Below are 14,708 nucleotides of genomic sequence, written 5' to 3' on the forward strand. Positions count from 1 at the left end.
TGATACTTATCTAATCTAATACTGAGACTGTCCCCGTCGATGTATGTCCTGCGGTCATAGGTGACGTTGCCGTCCAGTCTGAAGATGACGTCAATATCCGCCTCCTTGCTGTGTGTGGCTATCACCAAGACGGACATGTACGACGTTGTGTCCCGGTGAATGTTGTCAGGAGTAGGAAGACAGGAAGACATGATGTACTTCGTGCCTAGCGCCGACACAGGGAGGGGAGAGAATGATGTGTGATCGTTCATTCTCCCTTCGATCTGAATAGCATCATCTCTGACATGAACAAGCACTACACTGGCAGTTGTATTAGGCGGGTAAAAGTAGTCTGTGTTGTAAGGGTTGAAGCGCCGAGACCAGACTCGCCCAGTGTGTGGATCCTGTACCTGCCACTGGCCTCCTGTCTCTCCAGCACTGGCGAGTATCCGAGGTCTACCTATATACTTCTGTTCGAAGAGCACCATCAAGTAACTTGGATCTATAAGACAAAGTATGTATGTCTTAACCACTAGTAAATTAGACACGAAGAACATGTCATTATCTTGTCTATGTGCCTGAGACTAACATCTAGTCTCTGAAATGAACATATTTTATAGTTCCTAAATTAGAATAAAAAATATCATGAAAAGGACTTGCCACATATTCTAGACTTGCATGGATTTTCTTGGATATATTTGTTTCGGGGTCTGTTTGATAGACGATATGTGCCTATAAGTAATTAATGAGTATTTCTAGCAGTAAAGCGTCAGCTAAAGCACGTGTATAGACAGTAGCCTACATTTTATGAGAAGGTTTTACAGTATTGTCAGGTGTTTTGCAAAGAAGATGAGGATTTATATAATGCTGTTATATGGAATAACAAAAGCATTTCATGTTACACAAATCCTCATGAATATTGAGTCGAAAAATGCAGGAATAATCCTTATAAGACAGTTAGTTGATGAACACGGCGCCCTTTTATCCCAATCTAACTTAAACCTCAAGTTTAACTTTTGTCTTCTAAAAGAGAATGAATATAAAAACATCATAAATGCTATTAAGAGATTTGTAGGGGAAAATGTTTACAACAATAACTCTCCCCAACCTACACAACCAGAGTACTCCTTAATTGGCAGCATTCCAGTTAATGAGACGCCAATAAAATCTAAATTTTGGCAAAATTTATTGCAACAGAAATTAGTTATGACATCACCCGGAGTTGCAAAACACAAATGACGACCTATTATGAGTTTACCGCTAGAAAATACATACAAACAACTCCATTTTAAAATGTTACACTCTATTGTTCCATGTAATGTTTACTTACATAAACTTAACATTAAGAATACTGCCAAGTGTGAGAAGTGTGATTTCACTGATACTGTTAATCATTACACGTGTTATTGTTCATCAGTCATACCTTTTTGGTTACAGTTTATCGATTGGCAACAGCATAATTTTTGTAGACATTTCAAACCACAAAGTTACAGAGAGAATGTTTTGCTTGGATGTCAGGAAACAGATTCTTTAGATGAAGCTAATATTATAAGTCTTGATTATGCCTTTACAGTAGCAACATTTTATGTTTACCAATGCAATGTGTCAAATACTATTCCAACACTCAATGCTTGTAAAAGGGAATTTATCAAGTAATAAATCGTAGTTCTAATAAATATAGAATTATTATTTTGATCACTTTTGACTTTATGTCACAGTAAAACATTGATAAGCTTGTATTCGATGTATGTAGCATGAAGCTATGTCTGAAAACGACCACGGTGTCCTGGCCACGAGGCATATGTAGGTCGACATATAACAACCGTGGTCTCATATATGTATTATTAAAGAGTGAGAGAAAAACAACAACAACAAAACAAAACAAAAACACAGTAGCCAAAGAAAACCCCGTACAGTTCTATTCACAAAAAGGACTAAATAAGTCAAACATTTCACACCAAAGAAACCCCTGTACAGTTCTATTTACAAAAAGGACTAAATAAGTCAAACATTTCACACCAAAGAAACCCCCGCACAGTTCTATTTACAAAAAGGACTAAAAAAGTCAAACATTTCACACCAAAGAAACCCCCATACAGTTCTATTTACAAAAAGGACTAAATAAGTCAAACATTTCGCACCAAAGAAACCCCCGTACAGTTCTATTTACAAAAAGTACTGAAAAAGTCAAACATTTCACACCAAAGAAACCCCCGTACAGTTCTATTTTACAAAAGGACGAAATAAGTCAAACATTTCACACCAAAGAAACCCCGTACAGTTCTATTTACAAAAGGACTAAAAAAGTCAAACATTTAAAGTCACATTTCACAAAGAAACCCCCGTACAGTTCTATTTACAAAAAGGACTAAATAAGTCAAACATTTCACACCAAAGAAACCCCCATACAGTTCTATTTACAAAAAGGACTAAATAAGTCAAACATTTCACACCAAAGAAACCCCCGTAAAGTTCTATTTACAAAAAGGACTAAAAAAGTCAAACATTTCACACCAAAGAAACCCCCATACAGTTCTATTTACAAAAAGGCCTAAATAAGTAAAACATTTCACACCAAAGAAACAGTCCTATATTTAGCCGAGCCTGATCTATTCTTCACTTGCCTTCTGTGAATAGTATCATCTTGTGTTTGGTTGGCAAAACGATTATTCCCACACATACATGTATATGTAAATGAGTGATTGAGATAATTATAATATGACTGTATCTTGTAATAATGATCATTTGTATAGGGAGAGGCAGGGTATGAAGACCTCCTCAGTTTATTTAGCAAACTGTGCCTCTCTTGGAAGACTAGGTATATGACGATTTTTTAATTTTATTATTATAAGGCCAGTGTAATGATTAGAACTATCACATACCTTTAAGATTTACTGGTTCCTCTACAGGCAGATTGTAGCCGCTGTTATAGACCGATCCGTTATAGAAGGACAGAACTGTGAAGGGGAAGTCGCTGGATATGAATGTAGAATGTATACGTCGTGACTGTAACTGTAACAGTGTGCCAACTTTGTATCTGCTTCCTTCTATACCCCTCCATGTCATAAGGCTGTTGACCTTTTTGCCCTTAATCAACACAATGGCTTTCTTGTCAGTTAGTATCTTTAGTGTTATTCTGAGATCTTCACCAAACAGGCAGACTCCTCTGTGAGTGACGTACGAGTGTACAGGTGGTACGGTTGTGAAGGCACTGCTGTAACCATCTGCTCGACTGAGTGTCACCAGTACCGGGCTTGTGGCGGTGAAGTGAAGACTCTCTCCCCGTTCAAGTGAGCGGTTATAGAGACGACGCTCGCCAGTAGAGACTGTGGCTCCAGAACTGAAGGTGATCTGCACGTGGCTGTGTTCACTGATGATCTGCAGCTCCAGTTTGCTGTGATCTACAGCAACAACATACTCCTGTCCATAGTGTTTGACCGGCAGTAGTTGGTCATACACCGTGTACTTGGAGGCATATTCAATACCACTATAGACGGCTATGCTGTGTTGACTGTCAATGACCGCTCCATTAAGATCATATGGAGTAGATATCATGAACGTTTGATACGGATTAAGTTTAAGGGATAATACATCCCCGTCAATGTAGTGGTAATTGGCAAAGCTGATACTTCCTCTGTTCATTCGGAGGAATATATCAACAGTAGTGCTGATGTTGTATGTAGCTATTAGTAACAAGGATTGATAATCATTGTCAGTTGCGAGACTTGAAGGTAAAATGTACTTGGTCCCAAGGGCAGATATAGGAAGTGGAGAGAATATACCGTCAGCATCTACCACGATGTTTATGTCTTCGTCACTTCCGCTCACAACGACAGCCTTATTTTCTAAACTGCTCGTGATTTTATTTTCATTCCGTACCCTGGATGAGTCACAATCGAACTGACCCAGTACACTCCACGTTCTATAGACGAGGTGCGGATACTGTATCTCCACCAGGCCCCCAGTTTCTCCTGCTGTGGACCTGATGTGCGAGTCTTCACCCGTATAAGCCACGGCCACCAAGTAGTCTTCACCTGTAAAGACATTCAACGCGGTATTAATTCAATAGCTTATGATCAGAAACAGAGTCAAACACCCCTGTCAAAGTTCGACGTATACTTCGAGATATCAGAAGTTCGTCACAAGCACAAAATGATGACTAAATGTGGAATGCGTATAAACCAACTTCGAGACAACATCAAGAACGACACAAGGGTGTTTCCCTATCGATAGTAAATAACTTAAAGACGGGCGTTAACTTCCCAATAAACTTTTCATTCAGGAACGACATATACCAAGTTGACGGCAGTTAACGTATTGCATTGTTTGGAAGAGACATGCCCCATAATGAGGGAGTGTGTATGATTTTACTCCGCTTTTAGCAATATTCCACCAGAAATGGGCTTCACGCAGTGTGCTCATGTGGAGAATCGAACCCGGGTCTTCTGCATGGCAACCACACTACCCCACTGCCTACATGCCCCATATACACAACAATCTGAATACATGATCAGGGCGCACCGGGATTCGAACCCCCATCATAGGCTGCTTGGTACGTGGCCCGGGTCAGTGGGATAGCCTAGTGGTTAAAGCGTTCGCTCGTCACGCCGAGGACGGGTTCGATTCCCCACATGGGTACAATGTGTGAAGCCCATTTCTGGTGTCCCCCGCCGTGATGTTACAAGAATATTGCTAAAAGCGGCGTAAAACTAAACTCATTCTGAATACACGTGAAAGTATAGTACGTCTAGCCCAATCTGCCGGTAACCGACGTGCTCAAAGGTTGACGTTGAATGCTGTCACCAGAAGGAAGGGACCCAGTTCTATGCAATACGGTACTCAAGCAGAACAGATTTAGTAGGGTCCATACACATATAAAAATGTCTACCTTCTCACAAAGCTGATGCCTAACTTAACAAAATAGTTAATCAGTTATGTGTGAAGCGGCCAAAATATGTCCCTTTCCGTGACATTCAAACCACGCCCATTCTGATCCGAAGTCGCACACCTTGTGAATATGGTCAAACTTTACAGTGGGCATGTGTGCGATGGCTCGGCGCTACGCTTCAGAAAACGTTTTCATCTATATCACGGCTTATTTGTTCCACAGAGAACTAGCTGTGACATAGATGAAAAGGTGTTCTGTAGTGAGGCGGTTGTCAGTTCCATGTTAAAGGAAACCCGAGCAGATCGGGATTAGAATTGGTCTTCAGCTTATCGTAAGAGGCGACTAACGGGATCGGGTAGTCAGGCTCGCTGACTTGCTTGACACATGTCATCGTATCCCAATTGCGTAGACCATCTCGGATCTGGCGCTGTCGAAGTACGTCCGTAAACATACTTGTGCATCGGATCCCAATTGTACAGATCCTGATCATGCTGTTGATCACTGGATTGTCAGGTCCAGACTCGATTATTTACAGACCTCCGCCACATTGCTGGAATAATGCTGAGTGCGGCGTTAAACATCAAACATACAGAGGAGATGAAAATCGGCACTGATGCAGGTCCTAGTGAAGTACATCTGGGTTCCCACAACGGGTATGTACCGACAAACCCAGATACATTCGGGGGCAAGTCCTGAAGATGGATTTATGAATTTGTTATAAATGTTCGTAATATCTAAGAATGAATGAATTTTTATTGTCTTCTGTGAGCACATTCCCTATACCTTCTTTCAATCGTGTGTATGAAATGCTTAAGGTATTCATATCTATTCATATGTATTATCTTGCAAAGTTATTAAATGTTTTAAGTGCCATCATATTGGGATCACCAACCGAAAAATGAGTCTCATGAACCAAATCCGACAATGACCTACTTTCAGCCGATCCGAATTTTCTCGGGTGAAAGAGAACTTAGGTATCATAAACAATTATGATTACAAGAAATTCCAAATCCTTGTTTCATTACAAAAAAGGTATTTACAAATGAATTTCAATCTTAAACTTTAAAAAAATCGTATTTCTTTATTTTATGACGAGTTTTAGACAGCATGACGTTAATTGAGACGTCACAATCAGCCCCTATTTGATGAGGTCGTAAAATGATTTCCATTTGTTAGGGCACACTGTACGACAGAGCACGCTGCACGACGTGTTTGCAAGGATTAGAAGGAGCGTAGTGTTGCAATATACAAGTGACAAGATGTATCAAATAATACTTATTAATATTTATATATCCAGTTGAATAATTAGTCTCACAATTCTGGACTTAAGTTGCGCAACAGGACGGAACCCAGTCAGCAGGAAACGAGACTGTTGTGCAATCAATGTTTTGATCACACTCCGGCACAGCGATGACTAACATAACATCACTACTATGCTGGCTTGCCGCATGGAACTCTGGGTAGGAGAGTGTGCTTTGACTTGATTCGTTAGCATGTGGTTGCATATTGAATATAAAAACGCTTTACGCTGCTCTATATTCAAAGTTATCAAGCTCTCAAAATATATCATAATAATTCGAGGGTTAGAGCCAGAACCACTTATAACCACACAGGCACATTTCGAGAAACAGCACTCAAATGTTTGGACAGTTATAAAAAAAAATATAATCAATTCTTGTTTACTGTTTTGTGACTAGGTGACAGAGTATGCTGGTGCATTCATGCTACTATACAAACATAAATATAATCAGCCTAATTAAATAGGTATGACGAAAATAAACTTTAGCTTGTTCTGGCTTAAATGTAAAACACTCTGGGCTCTGTAAACATGAGAGCGAGAACCAGTTAAATTACAAACACAGTGTATGGCAGTTAAGAATATGTTGAGAATATGTTGAGAATATGTCTGTCCCCGAGTCAAGAATCCGGTTATCTTTAAACAGGGGATTGTGGCATAGTTTGCGGCTACGACTTCCCTGTGTCGCAGTTTCCCCTAACTCGGGGAGCATTATCTTTGCCCCAACAATTGTATCAATGCGGAAGCCAACTAAAAGCAATGACACCTGATCGCAAGATCACCCATATCATCACAGCCGCCAACCACTGTTTCCTTAAGCCCTGTAACCATATCCTGCGGTAAAGCTGCTCTCGGCAGTATCCCACACTCTCAGCTGGTGGCTGGAACCATTAACCAGCAGTAACTGCCTTTCTGTTATTGAATGCATTTTACTTATAGCTCGCTTTAAATTGTGCTTGTGAGATTTTACCTTCACATGTTGTTATCACTGAAGACATCAGTAATTGCTTAAACCACCTTCAAGACTTTCTTTTAGACTTTTCTGTTAGATGACAACAACGTCTCAATACTTTCAACATAGTTCCACAATGCATCATTACCGTGTACTTCTTTATTGAAGAATAAAACCAATTACTATAAGACATTGTAAGTGTTTCAGTATTTTAACTATTTCAATATGATATTACATGTAAACAGAAATTCATAAACAGTATAGTTTCAAATTATTGAATAGAAGAAATTCAAGCACAGTCACAAACATACACATAATTAGTCTCTCGTACAGACCCTGAAGCAATTATATCCAAGAAAGCCCATGCAAGTCTAGAAAATGTGGCAAGTCTAGATTTCCTCAGCTTGAAAATGAAGAAAGTCTCAGGGCTCCTTTTCATTATATATTTTTTTTTTTACTATGAACTTTTTTCAGTAAAATATGTTCATTTCAGAGACTAGTTGTTAGTCTAACACATAATATGCAACCACAGATAAGCCCATTGCATATTAAGTCAAATTAGGGATTAATGTAACGATCTGAGTAATAATTTAAGCCGCTTGGTATATAGAGTATCTTACCCGAGTGTCTTTTGATATCAAATATATCACCACGAGTTGATAAAGTAACAAATGTCCGAGGCTTGCCGATATTTTACTTTGATCAACGAGTGTTGATATATTTGATATCAGAAGACACGAGGGTGAGATTCTATGTATCATAAAGAATCACTCTTCCTTAGCTTTCAATGAAAAATGTACATCTCTGAACACAGTACTGCCATTGAACTCGCATTCTAGCACGACAATGTGTGATACTCGATTCTGATTGGCTGAGAGCTCATCAAAACCGTACTTAAATGACAGTTTAAGGACCGCTAATTAAAGTGACCGATTCACCGCGTATGAATACAACGAACAAGTTGACCCTATTGTTTGTAAACAAACATGTCGGACATCGGCAATTTCTATCTCGGCAGCATCTTTGGTGTTTTTGAAGTAAAAAGCGAATGGTTTGAAGAAGAATTTTTAAACCCTTATCCCATTGAAGAAACTACGAAGCTGGAAAATCCGTCAGCAGCGCAAAAAACGGCAGTATATTCAAATCGACTCCAGATCTACGTGTGGTAGACGTCGACAACACACGTCGGCCCACACATCCTAACCTGACCGCTTCCGTCCCGGCCGTAATGCCCAGTCTTCCACTCCCACTGTCCATGTATCCCACATAAAACGTGGCATGTCAGGTCTTTTCCAAATTGGGAATAGTAGGGTGGTTATCAACAATTATTTCCGTGAATAAAGTTAGCGGCGACTAAACTTAGCGAGTTCACGGCTTGCATTTGGGCGAGAAAAATCAAATAATTGTACTTGCTCACAGTATTAACTGTATACTTTTTTATTTAGGTATGCTACTTGTTACAAATACAAGCATACTGTTTCCTGAAATATAGCATTTATGTTGTTGAAAATGTCTTATTTTGTTCATTACACAACCTGTCCCTCAACCGGACGATTCCAAGCGATTTCCAGGAAAAAGGCCCCTTTGCGCCTTGTGTTCTTGCGCGCCAAACAGTTCGGTTTTTTAAAACGCTTATCAGTCGTGCTAGAATGAAGATAAAGCTACTCTGTTTCAATTTTACGGTCCTTTATCGTTGATTTAAGACCGCTAAATGTTTAATTTAAAACCTCACGCTAACGCGTTCGGTTTTAAATTACATTTAGCGGTCTTAAATCAACGATAAAGGACCGCAAAATTGAAAACAGAGTAGCTTTATCTTCTAAGTGCAGCGATGTCATAGCAATGTGACGTCATCAAGTTCATGACGTCATATCATTGTCAGGGCATTGTGCAAAATTTACTCTCAAAACGATATGTCCTAGAAGATATCGTCTGATCTCACACCAGCAATGTCTCCTGTGGAACACAGTTTTGGATGATAAAACTTAATAGAACTATGACACTAGACTATGACATAGATGAAGGCTAAAGACTTTTGATACTAAAAATTAAGTCTGTTATAAGTGAATCAAGATTACATCACACATATTAGATAGAACACTGAATAATCACATTAGGTACTTGATGACATAGATATGTCATGTTAGATATGTGACATGTTAGATATAATAATGAGTAGTATTTCCTTTCGTTAATGATTTGATGACGTCTCAAAATGTAAATGTCATTTCTTGAATTGAGAATTAATATTGATATCCACCTCTTAACACTATTTCATACTCTTTAAACTTGTTAAATAACTTATAGGAAAAGGTTTACATAACTATGTGGTCTGGTGGAAAAAAGTGATTTGTGTGAAATATGTGTGCAAATTAAATTTGCAAAATGAGGAAATATATAGCAGAACACTTTACAGTAAATGAGGAGTCAGGAAATAATACAACATAACATGTTCTTGGAAACATGGCATGCCATTTGAATGAAAGTGACTAAGAAATATATGAAACCAGACTATGACACTATGATTATTACTCTATCCTCGTCCATATCCACAATCTTATTATAACTTACACCATGTAATAGTACAAAGCAACGACTGTTGTTTCAGTGTCGTAGCTTTAGTTTGTATCGGTGTCTGTATCCTGCTCCAAGGCGTCAGGAAGGGGGAGGCATTCTACTTTTTCAGCATCTGTCAGGAGTTCTTTGTAATAGTTGTGATACTCTCTGGGTATAATACCCGACCGACAGAGTGACATGAGATCTTTTTTCTTGGCTGAGGAAATTGCTTGTTTTCCCGAGTACCTTCGGGTCAGAGGTCCACAGATACTCAGAAGTCATCCCCGGTGGCTGCCTGTAGACACTTTCAGTTCTCTGAATGGCTCATTGCTGTGCTCAGTCTTGAAGAAGATGTTTTCTGGGTTGCCTTTAATGTAGCGCATCCAGCACATTGACAACCAGTTCACACGACCACCATCTGTATCAATTTTGGTGTTTTTCAGTCTACCATGGGCATATTTCTTAATGTCCATCACATCGGTGAACTGTATTGGGACGACAATATAACGGTCCTTTCTGCTGGCCATTCTTATAACAGTGTCCCACTGGCTTGGTACATAGACACTAGTCTTATTATTGGCAAATTCAATGGTGGAATGAATTGCATCGCACTCCATCTGTGTGTGGCCTGGCTCTAGAAATTTGTGGTCAATTGTACTGATGTGTTCAATAGTGGTCACAACATGTAATAGGGAGGCTGCGACATACTGGTTTCTGTTCTGTCCTGAACAGGTATCTGAATACAGAACTACATGCTTGATGGTTGGTGGCAAAGCCTTCAGCTGAATTTGCAGGCATGATGCAACTTCACATGATCCCCTCTTGGCATCCACTTCCGACCATACAAAGCATGTGCTTGCTCCTTTGTGGCTAAATCGTACACTTTGTAATTGTAACAGTTCACTTTCCTCATGTAGCAAAGTTCACTGACAAGTGAGCATGTGTATGCATGGAGTAAAAACTCTTGAGTCTGATGAATCGAGTGCGGTTTTATCTGGATCATATTCTTCACCTGGCGACAATGCTGGATCGTTGTCAGGGACCAGTCCTTTTCCCTCTCCTTAGTGTTGACAATAGTTCATTATCTGAACTGTCAAAGTCAATCCTCACTATCCCTCAGAGATGATGTTCCTCCGCGCCCATAACACTGTACTAATAAATCTGTAGCGTATCACTCTGTGCGCTGGTATGTCTATAGGCGCATCAGTATGTACTGGTATGTCTACGGGCATATGACTCTGTGCTGGTATGTCTATAGGCGCATGAGACTGTACTGGTATGTCTATAGGTGCATCTGTCTGTTCAGGTATGTCGATAGGCGCACCAGTCTGAGCCCTCTTGGTATATATATATATATATATATATATATATATATAATTATATATATAGGCGCATCACTCTGTTCTGGTTTGTCTATAGGCGCATAAGTCTGTACTGGTATGTCTATATGTGCATCACCCTGTACTTGTATGTCTATAGGTGCATCATTCTGTTCTCGCATGTCTTTAGGCGAATCAGACTGCACTTTTATGTCTATAGGGGCGTCACTCTGTCCTGGTATGTCTATAGGTGCATCACTCTGTCCTGGTATGTCTATAGGCGCATCACCCTGTACTTGTATGTCTATAGGTGCATCATTCTGTTCTGGTATGTCTATAGGTGCATCACCCTGTACTTGTATGTCTATAGGGGCATCATTCTGTTCTGGTATGTCTATAGGTGCATCACCCTGTACTTGTATGTCTATAGGTGCATCACTCTGTGCTGGTATGTCTATAGGTGCATCACCCTGTACTCGTGTGTCTATAGGTGCATCATTATGTTCTGGTATGTCTATATGTGCATCACTCTTTACTATTGTGTCTGTAGTATCATCACTCTGTACTGGTATGTCTGCAGGCGCATAACTCTGTACTGTATTGCACACTGTTGTGGTAAATACCTGGACGTAGTATCTATTTTCCCTTATAAATCAAGAGGCACATCACGCTGTATTGATACAATCTGCGTTTGATTATCCTCAGTGGTATGACCCGGTGCTGGTATAGCCACTGACTCATCCTCTTCATCATTTGCGTCATACTGTATTGGTATATCCGATAGTTTATCAGGTTGTGCTGGTATTGTCCAGCCACTCCTCATGGGTTTGGTTCATGTTGAATATAATCAGAATTGACTGACATATTAGTGGCAAGTGACCAACCTGTGGATGTGGCAAAAGTCAGATTGTAATAATTCATCTTCATCTGCGTCGGACCATAATTCAGACATCTTGCAGGCGATCTTAAAACCAGACTTACTAAACTAAGGGACTGACTAATATCACACACTGGTTGATAACACTAACACTCAATAATCAAAGCAATTTAGTTTCAATTTTTAGTTGGGTGCTGGCAAATAACTTTTTATGCAGACAGGTAAACCTCGTAAGTGAAATACAAATTATATTACTACACTCATGTTTTGTAATATTTAACAAGTACTTATTTTCTATTTACAGATATGACTTAACTGCTTAATGTCTTAGTGGGGTTTTCCATTGTAAATGTTCCTAATATAAACGCAACACTTTAGAAAATAGCTCCTCTCCCAAGGTTCAAAATAAACTAACCTTGGCTAGTGTGGAACAAACCCCTGTAAATAGCTGGGAGGCACGCTTATATATGGCCACAACAGAATAACAGTAATTAAGACCATCTGATCCCGGAGAGAGAGGTCCTTATCAGCTGTAAGTTCTAAAGAGCCCGGACAATTCTTCAGCATATCAGTTGTTTTAACCGGTAAGGGAAATTCTTGATGGACACCCCAGAGTCTGCCAGAGGCGACTGCTGCCAGTTAAGGGTTTATGGCATGAGAATATCAAGCGTGGTTACAGCAGTTGAGCAGGACTGAACGGTGTATATTAACATAGAATAACCTGGTCTATACCAAAAGGAGAGATAATTGATAAGTTGTTTGAACTCTAATGCATAACCACCTAATTAAGCCCCTGATTGCTATGGGCTTTTTTATGAGTAACAAATCAGTATGTGAGTGCATCAATACCCTTACCTAAATTTGACAGAATTATTTACTTAAGGTGTTCTGGCACTAACCCCTCGAATTGTTTTTCGAAATGGGACAGATACAATAGGAAAATGAGCAGGTAATGCTGTTTTATGGTCAATAATGTAGTTAAATTCATACTAGAGTTACCTACCTTGGACGTCATGCAGCAGTGTCAAAAGAATCCCCAAAGAGAAGCCTATGTGAATCAGTTTCTTCATAGCGTTTCCCTGGTTCCTGTCCAAACAATGAAGAGGTCAGGTGCCAACTGAGATGCCTTCAGATGTCTGAGAATCAATCCACGTCAGAAGTGTCAACCAAACAGAGAGAGCGCATATAGCTTGTAATCCTGCCCAGTTATGTACGATATGACATCCTTCGTGTAGCAAGAAAACGGTTGGTTCGTTTTAGTTGTAAGGATATTATAAAAATTGCGGTCGGTGCTGAAAATGGGATGTGTGTCATTGTTTACATTTCGCCCAAACAACGACAACCTTCGTATCTCGAAACTACCAAACCGAAACATGAATCTTATTAACCTATTCACCTGCTTTTCCGCCGATTTTCCGCTTTCTCGTGTGAAAGTGAAGATATACATCACAAACAACTATGGTTTCACTGAATTCCAATTCCTTGTTTCAAAAGGAAATGGTAATAACTATTTACAAACGAATTTTCATTTTAAACTTGAATAACATCGTATTTCTATATTTTATGGCGAGGTGTAGGCAGCATGACGTCACAGACTGTCCCAGTTTCATGAGGTCGTAAAATGATTCACAATGCATCTGGGTCACTGGTTGCACCTGTTATGTGTTTTGTTGCGCTTATTCAGGGTAGTTCTGTAACGCACAATGTGATTGGTATAATATCAAGTCCGTACCAGAACCCAAACTTTTCTAGAGGCAGAGCCTCGTTTTGAATTTCCAGATTGTCAGAGTTCGCTGTACGACAGAGCACGCTGCACGACATGTTTGCAAGGATTAGAAGGAGCGGATTTTTCTGTAGTAAATCTTATGGCGTGTCACCCAGTTGTGAAGGGCCGCCAATGGGCGGACGTTACCGGGGTCATGATCAGTGCCGAAGCGTAGCGCAGCAGGCCCAGGAACCAGGTTGTGAAATTTACAGCTTTCGAATGCTTCTACTATGTATACATGTGTAATGGGGTTTGGGGTTCTGCCTTAAAGAACACCACAGGGCTACAGGGTGTGAGCTGAGGGCACACCTGCTAGTCAGGACGGATCAACAATGTCCTCCTTATACGTAAAACCCTCGGAATTACACAGAGGTAGGCCTGTAGCGATGCAATTAATCGATGGTAGAAACGAAAAACTATAGACGCATCGATAGTATGACTATCGATAGTGTAGTAATTGACTTCTGTTGATAAATGCGCAGCGCAAAATACAGGAAGTACCAGATTCGCTCACTTTGATTTACTTGATTTGGGTTTCAAGTTTCTTGTCAGTTATTAAAAGAGACTGAAACTACTTCAGCTTGTTTTTATTTCATATAATCTTTACATTCATTGGGAAATGGCTTCAAATGATACAATTCAACGAGAAAAAAAAGTATTGCAATAGTTGGTCGCAATAGACTATCGCTAGGCAGTAGTCTGTTGCAATAAACTATCGCTATCGCAATAGTTGTTTCCCCCTCAATAGTCAGCCCTACACAGAGGTGAGTTGGTATCTAGATATCTTTAACGATTCCTAATGTACAGTGGTGCTGCTTACTGTTCAAGACGTTGGAGTGACTAAATTAGCAGGGGCTCCTTTCACGAAGGAACCTTTACCAAGGTTAACCTTAACTCCCATGGTTTAACCTTAACTCCCATGCTTTAACCTTAACTCCCATGTTTTAACCTTAACTCCCATGCTTTAACCTTAACTCCCATGCTTTAACCTTAACTCCCATGCTTTAACCTTAACTCCCATGGTTTAACCTTAACTCCCATGGTTTAACCTTAACTCCCATGGTTTAACCTTAAC

At 39.8% G+C, this 14,708-nt stretch overlaps 1 long non-coding RNA gene across 1 annotated transcript; it reads right to left on the minus strand.

Moving 5' to 3' along the window:
- Positions 1-324: 324 nt before the first annotated feature.
- On the minus strand, positions 325-12,508 carry LOC124282129. The gene is made up of 3 exons (XR_006900066.1): positions 12,499-12,508; positions 9,871-9,877; positions 325-435 (listed from the first exon to the last, which is right to left on the minus strand). It is a non-coding gene; the product is annotated as an uncharacterized LOC124282129 (long non-coding RNA).
- Positions 12,509-14,708: the final 2,200 nt, after the last annotated feature.

This window comes from Haliotis rubra, unplaced genomic scaffold, assembly GCF_003918875.1.
Source record: "Haliotis rubra isolate DU_JTF1 unplaced genomic scaffold, ASM391887v1 Scf1085, whole genome shotgun sequence".
NCBI lineage: Eukaryota > Metazoa > Mollusca > Gastropoda > Lepetellida > Haliotidae > Haliotis > Haliotis rubra.